Source organism: Zootoca vivipara, chromosome 3 (genome assembly GCF_963506605.1).
Source record: "Zootoca vivipara chromosome 3, rZooViv1.1, whole genome shotgun sequence".
Lineage (NCBI taxonomy): Eukaryota > Metazoa > Chordata > Lepidosauria > Squamata > Lacertidae > Zootoca > Zootoca vivipara.
The window spans coordinates 70963024-70978291 of NC_083278.1; the positions used below are offsets into that span (position 1 = coordinate 70963024).

Here is a 15268-nt window from a genome sequence, read left to right on the forward strand (position 1 = left end):
AGCATTGATTAAAAAGCTTTAGAGAAGATGAAGGCTAAACCTCCAGGACATACCTTTCTAGAAAAATTCTGCCTTGTTTAACTCTCATTACTTATACAAATTTACCTATGGAACAATGGACCGTTGCCTCACCTCCTGCTCTGACCTTTTGGCTGCAATTCACTTTGCTGCATAATCAACTGGATTCCTCACATGGCAATAGATTCCCAGTAAAATTTATTGGTTTGTTTCTGTGATGCACCTGGATGTCATCGCTAGCCAATAAATATAAATCATGAACATCAGTATGATTTATAAGGTCGCATGTACCATAAGAAGCTGTCTTATCCTGAGCCAGAAAATTGGTTCATCTAGGTCAGTATTGCCCATTTTGACTAGCAACAACTCTCCCAGGATTCAGACAGGAATCTTTCCCTGGAGGTCCCAAGGATTTAACCTGGGACCATTTGGATGCACAGTATGCATGCCACATCACTGCACTGTGCTCTCTTCTTATTCATCTGAAGCTATTGCAGCTGTAACAGTGGCTGCCAACACAGCTGCTGTGGGTTCAAAAGCACCCTTAAGGTCTTCCCTGATACCTATGAATTCTCAGAGCCTCCCCACGCACTGCCCCTTTGATCTTGAGTTGGTGAGAGTGGTTACCTTCTTCTTCCTTGAAAAGTACATGGAGCTGAAAGAGGAAGCTGAAAGAATGGCACTCTTTCCCACTTCCTCTTCCAGCTCTATGGATTTTTCAAGACTCAGGTCGATTCTACTGGGTCTCTCTCTTAACCAGAGGTACCTGGGAAAAGCAAAGTGTGTGTGCATGCACCTTCTATTTTTCTGTTTCTCCAGGGAGGAGAGAGAAAAGTGACGAGAGGGGTGGCATCCATAGAACTTATTCAAAAATCCAAATCAGCTCATGGTCATAAAAAGACTGGAGATTGCTGAGCTGTAAGAACTGACCAGTTCCAGCAGGGAATTATCTGGTACAGAAAGTGATCGTCTATAGTATGGAAGAAGTGGAATGTGAAGCCTCTCCTTTCCTGTCTCACTGTTCTGTATAATCATATCTTACCTGTAAGCAGCCAGCTTAAGTCTGTTTGGCAGACCACTTTGCTAATATAGGTGAGTGCAATGTAACTTAAAGCACTTGAGGGCAATGCAGCCAAGCACTTCCAAAAGTAACAAAGACCCATGGTGGCATCAGAAGTCCAGAAATAAATAGCTTCCAATTCTAAACAATGTTGAGTAGCTGTGTTATGTTGAAAGCAAAGGGTTAAGGATTACTTCTTGAAAATTTGAGCATTTAATCAAGTGCAATAATTGTGAATAATCCCTTTGTTATGACAAAGACGCTTTGTTTCTGTGCTGTGGATTTCAAAAGTCATGAGATCTGCTGAAGAGAAGCAGACAGGACAGAGGTAAAAGGTGGATAGCACCGTCGATTCAATACTTATAACTTGCTCTAGCAGCAGCTTAGGAGGCGATAACCATTTTGCTTTCGCAATTTTGGGCAATCTTTGTGGAAAATACAACGGCAGGAAATTTTCCCTGCTTCAGACCATTGGTCCACATAGCTCAGTACAGTACTGGCCACAGTGATTAGCAGTCTGTCTCCAGCTGTTTCCAGGCAGCGGTGTTTACCAGATGCCAGGGCCTGAAACCAAGAAATTCTACACAAGAGATAAACAATGTAGTATCCTCTGGAAGCTGTGGGCTAGAACTCCCATCGGCCCCAGTCAATGGCCAGTTAAGATCAAAACTGTGGTCCACAACATCTTGAGTGGAAGGTACCACACTACCACTGAGCCGTTGCACAGGTGGCTCATTTGGGAACAGCTTGGATGGCGAGGAAGGTTCTTCCTCAGCTCCCCACAAAGACATCCCAAGCAAGCATTCTTTGCTAAAGTCTGTGAAAAGCTGAAGAATACCTGGTGCTCCTGTCAAAACACAATGGTGACTTGGGGGAAGGAGGGGGGGCTGCCACAGAGAGGAAACTTCCATATATTTCATCTGCTCAGCTAAGAGCAAAGGCATGAATGTCAACTCACTTTGGAAAAAGAAAGTGCACTGTGAGCTGGCAGGTCTTCCTGCTTGTTTGCTCAGATAACCTGCCTCCACAACAGGCTTGAGCTCAAGGGGAGAGGGGAAGAAATTAAACCTTCCAAATGTTGGCAGGCTTCAGCTAAGCCACTTCTCAGCTCAGTTTCCTGGTTTTACTCTACTGTCTAATCGCAAGGATAAAAATGACAAGGAACACTGGTATTTGGCCTGAGCCTAATGAACAGGCAATGCTAGATAAATAAGCTAGAAAGCTAGCAAGTCAGGGAGAAAGTCAGGCTACAACCTCTCCTCCTCATGCTTGCATTGCATGTGCAAGCTTTTTTTTTTAATGTGATGGCAAATAGCCTCCCTCACCTGCATGCCAGTACTGTGCATCTTTTCCATAATATTTTGACTTCGCTCTTATGACTGAGGTATGTCTGAATGTGTCAGAAAGGAAAAAGGGAAAACTCAACAATGTGTGGTAAAGGTTGAATATTAGAGAGGGGGAGAGGGAGTGGAGATGCTGTATAGAGGGGCCTTTGCCAACTTGGTGCGCTCCAGAGGTTTTGGGCTGAAACTCCCATCAGTCCCAGCACAAGGCTGATGGGAGTTGCGGTCCAAAACCTCTGGAAAGCACTATGTTGGTGAAAGCTGGCCTACATTCACTCATTGTTGGAAATGTGCTTTTTGGCTATGCTGAATTCCACCCAATTTTCCTCCTCTGGCCCCCTTAAGCGCTAGCACAGCAGGGAGAAAAAACAATGCAGATCATAATCAAGTGGTTCAACTGACCAATAAAAAATAGTGGAAGACCAATAACAGGCTCAATGAACAGATGCTAACCTATAATCCATTTTACTTAAGATGCTCTGGACATACAGTGACAGCAGCATTTGTACTCAGAAAACTTGGCTTTTGAAGAGGCTGAAAAATGTTTTCAGAAGATTGCTCAGCATCCCTTTTTATGACTGTCAAGGAACAAAATTATTACACCCCAGCCAGACCAAGCTTTCCAAATGCAAAAAAGAAAGAAAAAGCTTAAAGCTACTTAGTGAAGAAGGCAATGCCTAGAATTATCTTGGACAAATGCCAGTCCCTCAGGGGCAATACTAGTCAGAGGGATGAGTTTGGTCACTTTGAGAAACAGAATGCTGAACTAGATGGACCTTCAGTCTGATCCAGCAGGGCTCCCTCTTGATGTTTTTGTGTTGCCTTTCACAGAAATCCTTGAGTCTTTATCCCCAACCATAATAAAGGCTACATACATTCATCCTTTGTTACTGCCCCCCCCCTCACTGTTTTGTGTGTCCCCATCCTCTTGGCCCATGTCTAAATTTGAAATGTATGCTTCACACCAGAGGGCCATCTTTTGCTTATGTTATTCTGGTAGAACAATAAAGGTATATTGATGAAATGTCAGCAGCAACAGGGCCTACAGACCTTCTGAGCTCTCAGCTGGTGTTGCTCAGCGATTAAGATCATAAGCTATGATAGAGGCGCCCCTAGTTTAAACCCCAGTTCAACCATGAACTCACAAAGGCATACCCATATGCCTACAAAAGGTGAAGAGCGAGGTAAACCTCAAACTAGTGCCAAGAGGGAAAAATAATGAATTGCCCACAGCATTCCAATTAAAACTTTATCAGGGTGACAACTACAAAATGGAAGATTTTATCAAAACACCTTGAGCAACTCTGTAAATTCTTCTCTGTTACTCTCCTCTCTTTGCTCCTTCATTAGTTCAGTCATAATTGTCTCCTGCGCTTTACAGAAGCCGCTTTGTCTCCTCAGCCCTTTCCATGCCTTGATTTCCATGTGAGGCAATTGTGGGTTGATTGGGAAGCAGCCCCACCTGCAACTTCACATCCACTTCCTGGAACAGTCACACACAACACATAAGCTTCTGCTGCATGTAAGGGAATCACACATTCAGGATACCTGCACAATCGGGTGTCCCAATTGTGTAGAGCCCCTATGTGTCAGCAGGAATTTGTGGCTTGAGGTTTTTATTACAGATAAGCCAGGTGTGATGTTGGGAGCAGGGATAAATGCGCAGTCTCACTTTTCAGTCAACACACAATTGCCCTACACCACACCAGCCTTTTTAAAACTTTGGTCCACATATGTTAGGCCCGCATCATCCCTGACCACTGGTCCTGGTAGTTAGGGATTGGGGGAGTTCTAGGTTACAGGGAACCAGGCAGAGGGCCTTCTTGGTGGTGGCGTCTGCCCTGTGGAACGCCCTCCCATCAGATGTCAAGGAAAGAAACAACTATCTGTCTTTTAGAATACATCTGAAAGCAGCCCTGTTTAGGGAAGGTTTTAATGTTTGATGTTTTATCGTGTTTTTAATATACTGTTGGGAGCCGCCCAGAGTGGCTGGGGAAACCCAACCAGATGGGCAGGGTATGTATGTATCTAAAGGTAAAGGGACCCCTGACCATTAGGTCCAGTCATGACCGACTCTGGGGTTGCAGCGCTCATCTCGCGTTATTGGCCGAGGTATAAATAAATCTAGTCCAACAACATCTGGGCACCCAACACACAAGGCTGCCCTACACACAAGTAACACATGAATGGGGCTTTAATTTTCAACCAGCTTTCCCACCCATCAAATACATGGGGGCAATGATACCGGCCTACCTCACAAGATGTTAGAAGGATAATTGAGTTAATGTATGTGATGCACTTTGAGCAGGTGAGGCAAGGGCTTCAATCTGAGAAGCATGCCCTAGTAGAACTTGGAATGCCTAGAAGATTCTGGTGCTCAGCAGGACAATGGACACCTCCCTTCCTATCAGGCTATGATCCACCATATTCTGGGGTAGCTCAGTTGGTATGGCAGAAGACTCTTAACCTCAGGGTTGTGGGTTTGAGCCCCACGTTGGGCAAAAGATTCCTGCATTGCAGGAGGTTGGACTAGATGACCCTCGTGGTACCTTCCAACTTTACAGTTCTATAGTTCCATGATTCTCAGGGCCCCAACAGGTGTGTTGGGAAGGACCTTCACCCAACCCCAGAAAAATAAGAGTAGCAGACGAGCAGCCACCCAAGCTGTCTGGTTGGGTACAGAAGGGGGTTTCCCTACTCACCAAGCCCAAATCCCCTTCCTCCACTGTCACAGTTTCCCCCATTTGCCTAGTCTCACAGGCAAAATGCAAATCTCTGACAACGTTCGGATAAGAACTGAAGAAGAATGTGCCGCATGTGCAATTCAGCTTATCTGCCTCTAGAGAAATGTATTTTAGCACAGATAAAAGTGTCGCTGAAAAGATTCTAAGACAACTGTGACTGATCACCAGACAGATTATGCCAAGGATGAGACTAAACACAGTCTGTCAGCTTCTGTGCAGGTATCTGGAGCCAGATCCCAAGGGAAGGTTCCAAGTCTTTGGTTGTTGGTGTTTTTTTAATGAGATAAAATTATGGTGAAGATTATCTCTCTTTTGCATAGCTGCAGACCAGTTTCCTGTGAAGACCAGTGAACCAATAAATTTTCGCATCACTAGAAATGAAGCACAGTTATATGTGCACCCCTGCCCTCTTCTACACTTTGGCATTTTTGAGCTCGGTGCAACAAGACCAGCACCAGGTGCTGGAGTTGCCAGGAGGCTGGGGAAGAGCTCTCACCATCTTTGCCCTCCCCAGCACTCTCACCTTTACCTGAGGGCAGTCGAGAGAGCCAATTGTAAATCATCTAGCCTAGTGAGAAGACCCACCCCACTCCCTCTGCACTGTATGGCGTTCATTTTGCTCCATAGTTATATATTAAACTCAGATTATATCCTGGTAATATTGGTTTTTCTATATTCATTGATTTGGTTGTATTTGAATTTATTGCTGTTTTGTATACTGCTCTCTCGCTCTCTCCCACACACACAGATTTTTTTCATTTTGATAACTGGATGTTAGTTGCAAATCACTTTGGGCACAGCTTACTGTGAAAAAGCAGAATATAAAAAGAAAACTAAACTAATGACTTGTTGATAGTGGATTACTGGGCTATACCAGGTGGGGATATCATTTCTGAATGCTCTGCTTTGCAAAAACAACAAAAACAAAAACAACAACAACAACTAGTAAACCAGAAATTTGGGGGGGGGGATTTCATAGCCCTATCCAGGGCTTTATAAAGAAAATATGTGTCCACGTTCGAGAGAATGACACCCCAATTGAAGTCTAAAATAGTATAGTCCAGAATCCCATCACCTCTGTCTCCCTACCACCTCATTTGGCATAGTGGGTACAGTCATAAATACGAATAGCAAACTCATTCTCAGAGTGCTGATCTGTACAAGGCAAAAAGTGTGGGGGATCAGCCGAGGAACCCCAACTTTTTCAGGTAGTACAAAAAAACTTTAGAGTGGGAACGAGGGGGGTGAGAACCAAGAACAGCCCAATCACCACTGAACATACTCAATGCTCAATCAATGCTGATTGGCTGGTGTGGGAGAACACAAACACAGTAGGGTGGAATGGAGTGTCCTACAAGAGGGCATGGCTGGCTGGAATCTAGAACAAGAGAACATTTTGTTGCAAGTTTCCATTGTGGCCCTTACTTCAGAATGCCCAAACCTCTGTTGGTGATATTAGTGATGGAAGAATAGTTGAGCAGATGAGTCAGAAGTATTTCATATTACAATCAATATTTTTCCTACATAGGTCAAGGCAGAAAATGCACACACACTTTGTGTGTAAAGATCATTCCACTGTTTACTGTGCTATCTGGAACTGTTAGGAAGAGGCTGCTTCCAGGTGGCAAAACAAGTTGCCCCCCCCCCCATATCATGTAGGAAAAATGTGTAGGGAAAATGTGTGCGAGGCAGTCTACAAATACAGGCCCTGACAGTTTCAGAACTGCAAAGAGGACCTCTGGTAAAAAACACCTGTCTTTGGTTTGAAACTAATTCCCTTGCAAAGTATGATTTCCTGGAACATGTGAAATTCTAAAGAGTTTTTTCTTTCATTTTAAAAAAATCACTTCCTATATTGAGCTGGACAAGTGAGGAAGTTTGGCATAATTAAAAAGTTTAAATATTTAGATGGAACCAAAGTGAGCAGACAAGAAGGGCTGCAAGAGTGCTGTCTAAAGTGACCTATATTCGACCACACACACACACACAAAACAAGAGACAGAAAAACAGAGTGGGGGGAGAAGGGGGAGGAATTACTCCAAGGCTGTGTTCGAAATTCATTCATTCACATTAGTGATACAGTCGACATCTAAATTAATTGGATCAGAACGCTCAGGCGGATTCATTAAGCCTAGAAATCAGATCACAGTCTGCACGCGAAATTAAACAATACTCTTTGGAAAGGGAGCCCGAAGGGACTCTCCTACCCAGCTGATCTTTTCGTGTGTGCAGAGCTAAGGAGTGCTAGGAAAGTTTCATCTGTAGGAAAGGCAATAATGATTCTAGGGCGCGCAGCGGGGGTATCCAAGAAGTGATAATGCAAGAATACTCCTATGAGGTCATGCGCCTGTTAAACCTGTTGCACGTTACGCTGCTCTGAAAATTAGCACCGCGCAAAAAACATCTGGGGACATAAAACGAAGCAAATGCAAGAGAAGACGCCAAAACAGCAGATAAATAGATCAATCGTGTAAGCAAATTAATGATCCATCTCAACAGCATAACTCCAGCCTGTCGCCATCGGCGGATAAGGAAACCGGTGTCAGATGTGGAGGTGGTAGGGAGAGGTTAGATGTGCAGGTTGGGGATCCGATATAACAAGCAGTACTTCAGATTTTATTGGTCAACCAAATACAGTTTATCGCCAAGTAGTACTTACAGCCAGATTCTGCCTGCAGCAGGCAGCAAACGTGAGGAGGAAAGACTGTTGGGTCCGGATCGCGACAAGTGCAGCGCGGCTTCTTCACAGCTCGGTCAGATTCACCAGCCTCCCTCCACCGCCACGCCAGAAAGAGGCGCCTAACAGAAGACGGAAATTAGGAACTCGGAGGTTGCCTTTCGAATAACTCGCCCCCTGGGAAGAAGGGGCAGCGGGGCAGCCGAGCCCTGCCTTGCGAAGAGCCCGCCAATCCCGAGCGCGTCCTCCCACGATCCCGCCCCCTGAGGTCGCTTTCGGATCTTTCCCAGCGCGGCTGCTTGTAAACAGTGCAAGAGAGACGCTTTGTCGTCTTCTCAATGGAAGCCCACGTGGAGAGGCGGGGCGCCAAGCGCGTAGGAGGAACGCGGGGGCGGCGTAAACGGAGCAGCCTCCCATTTCCCACCGCTGCGATGCGATTGGCAGAGCCAGGAGACGCCTTTTCACTGATCGGTGGCACACTCAGGCAGTGCCCCTTCACTGGGGTGGTGCCCCCATGACTTGATATCCGTTGGGGACCATCACTGCCTCTTATGCGAGCAAATTCCATAGTTTAACCACAGCAACTTTGTTAAGATACATTATTTTGCCTGTCCTGAATCTTCCAACATTGAGCGTCATTGGATAACCATGAGTTATTATGGCAGAGGGAGTAAAACTCTGACCTGTCTGCTTTCTCCATGATTTGCACCTCTTACTCACCTATTCTTGAAACCAAACAGCCTCAAATGTTGTAACTTTGCCTCCTGGTGCTTCAAGACAAGTGGTCATGGATAATGGGAGATGTAGTCCAAAAACAGCTGGAGACCAAAATTGGGGAAACACTGCTATACTTCTTCCAAGCACTGGAACGTTTTTGCTTGCTGCAATGTTATATAACCTCTCTGCACAGGAATCATAATGAATGCTCAGTAGATAGCCAATGTCATCTAGGCTGCCTGTAATCTTTGTGCCAAAATATCAGCTCGAGGAACAGGTTGTATGGCAGTAGCCTAAGAATTCGTTGTGATATTGCTTGCAGAAAGTTTTTTGGGAAGCCTTATGACATCCCATCAATCAATTGTTAATCTGGAATTGGTGCTCTTACACAATAAACCTGCTAGACACGGAACATCGAAATATGACAGGCAGTGGACAGTACTTTTCCAAACCAGACAAACTGGGAATTGGAAGCATGAAACACTTTGGGAGATGAAATGGATCTTGGCTTTCCTGGATTATATGAGATTAAAAAGAATTTGTATCATGAGCTTGAAATGATATAAATTCAAGGAGTCGCACAATGCTCATCTGTAATTTATACCTGTTTAGATCTGGTGGACCTCAGCCATTTTCTTCCAATGGCTCCTTTTCTACATTAACTGTGTTTAGCAACCAGAGGATATAATTTATTTCCTGTGGCATCCAGGAATTTCATAAATGAATCATGTTAAACTTTGGGAAAGAGGTGTGGTCTAGCTTGCTATAGTGACAACTGTCTTGGTAGGAGATTTGTATTGTAATATACGGGCTCTTAGGAACGCGGGTGGTGCTGTGATCTAAACCAGTGTTTCTCAACCAGTGTGCCTCCAGATGTTTTGGGACTACAACTCCCATCATTCCTGACCACTGGTCTTGCTAGCTAGGGATGATGGGAGTTGTAGTCCCAAAACATCTGGAGGCACACTGGTTGAGAAACACTGGTCTAAACTACCGAGCCTCTTGGGCTTGCCAATCATAAGGTCACCAGTTCTAATCCACATGACAAAATGCCAGCTCCCTCAAACTGAAAGTGGAGCTGAGTGCCGCACCCCACAGTGGAATTCGACTGGACTTACTGTAACCATACGCAATGGACACCAATTTTTCTATGGCCATTTCTTCAGCTGTATATTAGAGATGACTACATTTCAATTGGAAGATGTTATTATTACAGGTGTCATCCAAGGGCTAGCCATTGTGAAATTGCAATTAAAACAAACTGTAATTAAAGCACTGATGAAAAAAAGGTCATCATATTGAACAGTGTTGCCAGTTAGCCTGAATTACATAGGCAACATTGGTTGTCTATACCTTTGAAAAACATGGCCACTATTGCCTATGGAGTCATACCATGAATTATAACCATATTTCAACAAGTGTGATTTATCCTGGAATCATGCCCTACAGCCATCCAGCATGGTTATCGCCTTGAACAGTTCCCATTCATTTCAACAGAGCTTATGCAGGAGAACTTCCCTGTGGGTGCTGCTGTTTGGGTCAGATCTGTCTGCCTCCCATTTTCTGGTGCTCCAAATCTGCTTCATCTCATGTGATGATAAGTGAGTTTAAAGGTAAAGGTAAAGGGACCCCTGACAGTTAATTAAAGACGTATATATTGTATTTGTATTATTATTTAGAGAAGTACATCATCATCATCAGATTCAGAGAAAATATTTACATTTTACACGTTTTTGGCATTGAAAGACAATGGAGCAGGCCTCTGGGGGTGAAATCAAACTGTTATGCTAGCAGCACCAAAGTGATCTCCTCACGGCACAAGCCTGGGCAGTGTGTATGGAGGTCCTGGGCTGCCCAGACGCCTTGCTGGTGTGGACCAAAGGGAAGCAGAGCAATACATTTGGCACCAGCTTGGCTGCAGGAGTTGCTGGAAGGAGGCGTACAAAGCACCATCCAACCGTCTTAGGGACTCTGCTCTGGATTGGTGTGTAGGCAGGGCCGGTGCCTCCATTTAGGCAAACTAGGCCATGGCCTAGGGCGCTGAAATGGAGGGGGCGCTGCCGAGCCTGCCCGCCGCCTGCCGCCAACGCGTCCACGCGTGTCGCCGGAGCCTGGCGGGCGGCTGCTCGGCTCCGCCCCTGAAATGGAGGGGGCACTGGCGAGCCTTCCCGCCGGCCGGCCGCGCTGCCGCCAGCGCCGGGAGCAACGAGCAAGCGGTGGCGGCAGTGCCCGTAGCTGAAGCCTTCAACTATGGGCGCTGTTGCTGCCGCCGCCGCTGCTCACTCACTGCTGCGGCGGCTGAAGAGCTCACAGCGCCCCCTCCATAGGCGGGAGGCGCGCGAGCCAAAATGAGAGCTCTACGCCCTCCTGCCTATGGAGGGGACGCTGTGCGCTCCTCAGCGGCTGCAACGAGGGAGCGGTGGTGGTGGCGGCGGCAGCGCCCGTAGTTGAAGCCTTCAGCTATAGGCGCTGTTGCTGCCGACGCCGACGCTCGCTCGCTGCCGCAGCCGCTGAAAAGCTCACAGTGTCCCCTCCATAGGCGGGAGGCGTGCGAGCCAAAATGAGAGCTCAGCGCCCTCCCGCGTATGGAGGGGACGCAGCGGCATCAGCGGCGTTGTGCACGCATCATGACGCGTGTGTCATTACGCACGACGGACGTGTCATGACACATGTGCCGGGGGGAGGCGCCAAAAGGTGATTTAACCTAGGGTGCAAAAAGCCCTAGCACCGGCGCTGTGTGTAGGGTTTGCTCCTTAGTATTTTCTTCTCTCAAAGAAGAAATTGTACTTGCAGAACATATTTTTGGTGCAGGGGTGGAGGCAAGATAGAGTAAGTTAACTTCAGAACAGGGGCTAAGTTTTAAAAGTTTGAGCAGCATGGCACTATGCTGAAAGAGATACAAAAAGGGACCCCTGCTTCTTTTCGTGCTGAATTAGCTGCACATCAGACAGATGGTGGCAAGCACAGCTTTATAGCTCTAGACATTAAAAGCAGACACACATTAAAAACCCATGACACCCCCCCCAAGAATCCTGGGCACTGTACAGGTTACAAACGCTTCAGGTTACAGACTCTGCTAACCCAGAAATAGTACCTTGGGTTAAGAACTTTGCTTCAGGAGGAGAACAGAAATCACGCGGCAGCGGTGGGAGACCCCATTAGCAAAAGCAGTACCTCAGGTTAAGAACAGTTTCAGGTTAAGAATGGACCTCCAGAACGAATTAAGTTCTTAACCCGAGGTGAGTGCTCCAGTTGGAGAACAGTCTTTACCAAAGGTGTCATGGGCTTTGAAGAAACTCGATCTCAGGACGCAAGGGAGAAACGTGCTAAGAGGAAGGCACGCTTGGCAAATCCACACCGTGATCAACTCCCGCCTGGAAACCAATGTCCCCACTGTGGAAGGACGTGTGGATCCAGAATTGGCCTCTGCAGTCACTTACGGACCCATTGTTAAAACCATGTTTATGGAAGACAATCTTACTCGGTTACGAGTGATCTCCAAAGAGAGAAAAAAGAGAGAAAGAGAGACCACTGTACAGTAGTTTGTTAAGGATGCTGGAAATGGTAGCTCTGTGAGGGGGAAATTACAGATCTCAGGATTTGGGGGTTGTGCGGAGTCCTATGCTTTGAATATGTGCTGAATATGCTTTAAATCAGGCTTCCTCAAACTCGGCCCTCCAGATGTTTTTGGCCTACAACTCCCATGATCCCTAGCTAGCAGGACCAGTGGTCAGGGATGGTGGGAATTGTAGTCTCAAAAAAGCCTGCTCTAAATGTATAGTGTGAATCTTTATCAGAAGTGGTAAGCCTCTGAATGCTTGTCACTGACGATCACATGCAGGAGAGTGCAACCGGTGCTGTTCTTGTGTCCTGCTTGTGGGTTTCCCATAGGCATCTGATTGGCACTGTGAGAACAGAACAGTGGCCTAGGTGGCATTTCCATCTGATACAGCAGGGCTGTCCTTAAAAAGCAACCCCTGTGCCCATTGCTGTAAATTACAGTGGTACCCCACAAGACGAATGCCTCGTGCAACGAAAAACTCGCAAGATGAAAGCGTATTGCGTTGTGCGAGGCATCTTGCAAGACGAAGTTTCCTATGGCCGCGCTTCGCAAGACGAATAGGAACGCATTAATTAAATGAGTAGACCGCGTAAACTGGGTAAATGGTAAACCGTGCTTTGCAAGGTGAAATTTTTGCTATACAAAGTGACTTGCAGAACAAATTAATTTCGTCTTGTGAGGTACCACTGTACTCCTTTGAACCAGGCCTACCACCCTCACTGTCTACATACCCTCCAACATTTATCCAAGGAAAACAAGGACATTCTATTCCATAATTCTACTATTTATACCCCACACATCTTACTGGGTTGCTCCAGCCACTCTGAGCAGCTTCCAACATATATAAAAACATAACAAAACATTAAAACAAAACTTCCTCATACAGGATTGCCTTCGGACAGCTCAGGGATCAGATAACTCCATATTCTCCAACATTTATCCAATGAAAATAGGGACGTCCTAAGGAAAAGCGGGACATTCCAGGATCAAATCAGAAACTGGGATGGCTTCTCTAATTCAGGGACGTCCCTGGAAAATAGGGACAATTGAAGGGTCTGTGTCTATCGACCATAGCTGTTTGGAGATACATATAAAGTTTTCGTTTCTAACATAGAATTACTCCTGGTGACGGCAGACTTCTCCCTTGATGGTGTCATAGCCCATAAAATAGCATCTTAACTACTGTATAATCTTTTGCCAACTGCTAACACTTATTCAGTAGAAATAATGAGAATTTCCCCGCTGAGGTTTCTGAAAGCTCTGCCCTGTTCTAGCCAAGACAGGATGACTCAGAAGTAAGAAATCTGGGGTATTTGTCCTCCACAAATTTTGTAAACAGAGGACCAACAGGAGGTATGCCGTGGGAATCAATAGGAAAAAATAACTCAAAAGGAATAATAGGTCATTCATTCAAGAAACTTTTAATCTTGATAGTGATAGAAAAGGGCACAGACAGCTCAATCCTATACATGCTTACTCAGAAGAAAGTCTCATTGCTTTCAATGGGTCTTACTCCCAGCTCCCAGATAAGTTTGCACAGGATAGTGTGTAGCCTTAATAGCTGACATAGCTGAAAATAATTTCCCACTTTAAAATATTATTCACTGGTTATATGGACTATCATCACCATCAAACTGCATGATGGTGCTCAGAATTGGAAAAGAATTTCACCCAGTAGGATTCAACTTTTACATTGAGCTGACCTAATGAAATTAATTTCATTAATTTCAATGGGTCTGACCTAGGTTAATAATAAAAATAATAAGTTCTCTTGGTAAGTTTAAAACAGATGAATAATTTATTCCTGTAAAGTACATCAGTAATGAATTTTGTTAATCAAAATTAGTAAATAGTGTGTTTACAGAATGAAATGCCATAAGCAATGAAAGCAATTTACAGCAGGCAAAGCTTATTTTAAAAATCTGTATTTTAAATTTGAGACTAAGGATATGTCTATGCAGTTGCTATTTTACAGTGGGATTCAATCATATACCCACAAATTTAGTTGTGCAATTACAGTTGATTTGGAGTTCTTCTGGAACAAACCCACTTCTTCCCAAAGTTGAACTTTTTGGAATAAGGAAAACAATGGCAAAATGCACTGGAAAGTGTGGGATAACATTTATTAGACACAGATCTAACCTGCCTGCAAACAAATCAGAATGGATGCTCAATAAATGGGTCACTGGGAAGTGACCTAATGATGTTCTGGTTGCAGTGATGAATGAATGAATGAATGCTTATTGTCTTACTTTTTGATAGGGGGATCCTGCAATTAAATTAGTGGTCCCCAAACAAGACATATGAGCAATAGTTGAGAAAGCTAGGTATGTTTCGCTTGGAGAAGAGAAGACTGAAAGCCATTTTCAAATATATGAAGGGATGTCACATGGAAGGTGGCGTTGTTGTCTTCTGCTTGGTAAGGTAGGACCCAAACCAATGTGTGTGTGTTTGGTTTTTGCTGTTGTTAGGTTTTTTCCTCCTATTTGTCTGACATTCTTTTATGACTGAGAGCTATTTTGAACTATTTCTGGAAGAAAAGTAGGAGGGGGGGAAACATGTTAAATTAAAACAATAAATAACAATTCTAGGCTGTATGCCATCAAAGCCCCTATCCATCAATTACAATTTACATGTGAAATTCATGCAAAGGGAATGCAGAAGAGGTTAACTATATTGAATTAAAAGATTCAAGTTAAACATGACCTTATTTTTGTCCTGAGACTTGTTTCTAGAGCATGGCCTTGAGTAGTGGCCAAATTGCCTATTACTGGTTTGTGACTGACACTGCAGTAATGAGCTGGAAGGCACCAAAAGACCTCTCTCAGACTAAAAGACTTTTAATTGTAGAGCAATATATGGAATTATACTGATGCTCTTCTGAAATCATGCTGAAATTATGCCTTCAGTTCATAGGGAACGCCTCCTGGATGTGTTGGCATGAACTCAGGGCTAATTTGCATTCCCACTTTTCATTTCAGACCAAATTCAACAATTCGTGAAATCAATACAGTCATCTCAACACCAGTTTGTCATGCGCAAAAACCAGACTTTTAGTCATGCCACTGCAAATCTCCCTAATGTGATTTGAACAGACATAATGCTACATTTCTCTCTATGCTTGTGATATTTGAATCACATGGCCTG

General features: G+C 44.8%; 1 protein-coding gene across 1 annotated transcript in view; it reads right to left on the minus strand.

The window, feature by feature from the left end:
- Positions 1 to 8137, minus strand: part of FRMD1 (FERM domain containing 1) — a 59886-nt gene extending 51749 nt beyond the window's left edge. Inside the window, exon 1 of the mRNA XM_035108533.2 lies at positions 7825 to 8137. The gene's annotated coding sequence lies outside the window, so the exon portion shown is untranslated. The remainder of the gene's footprint in view (positions 1 to 7824) is intronic.
- Between the last annotated feature and the right edge of the window lie 7131 nt (positions 8138 to 15268).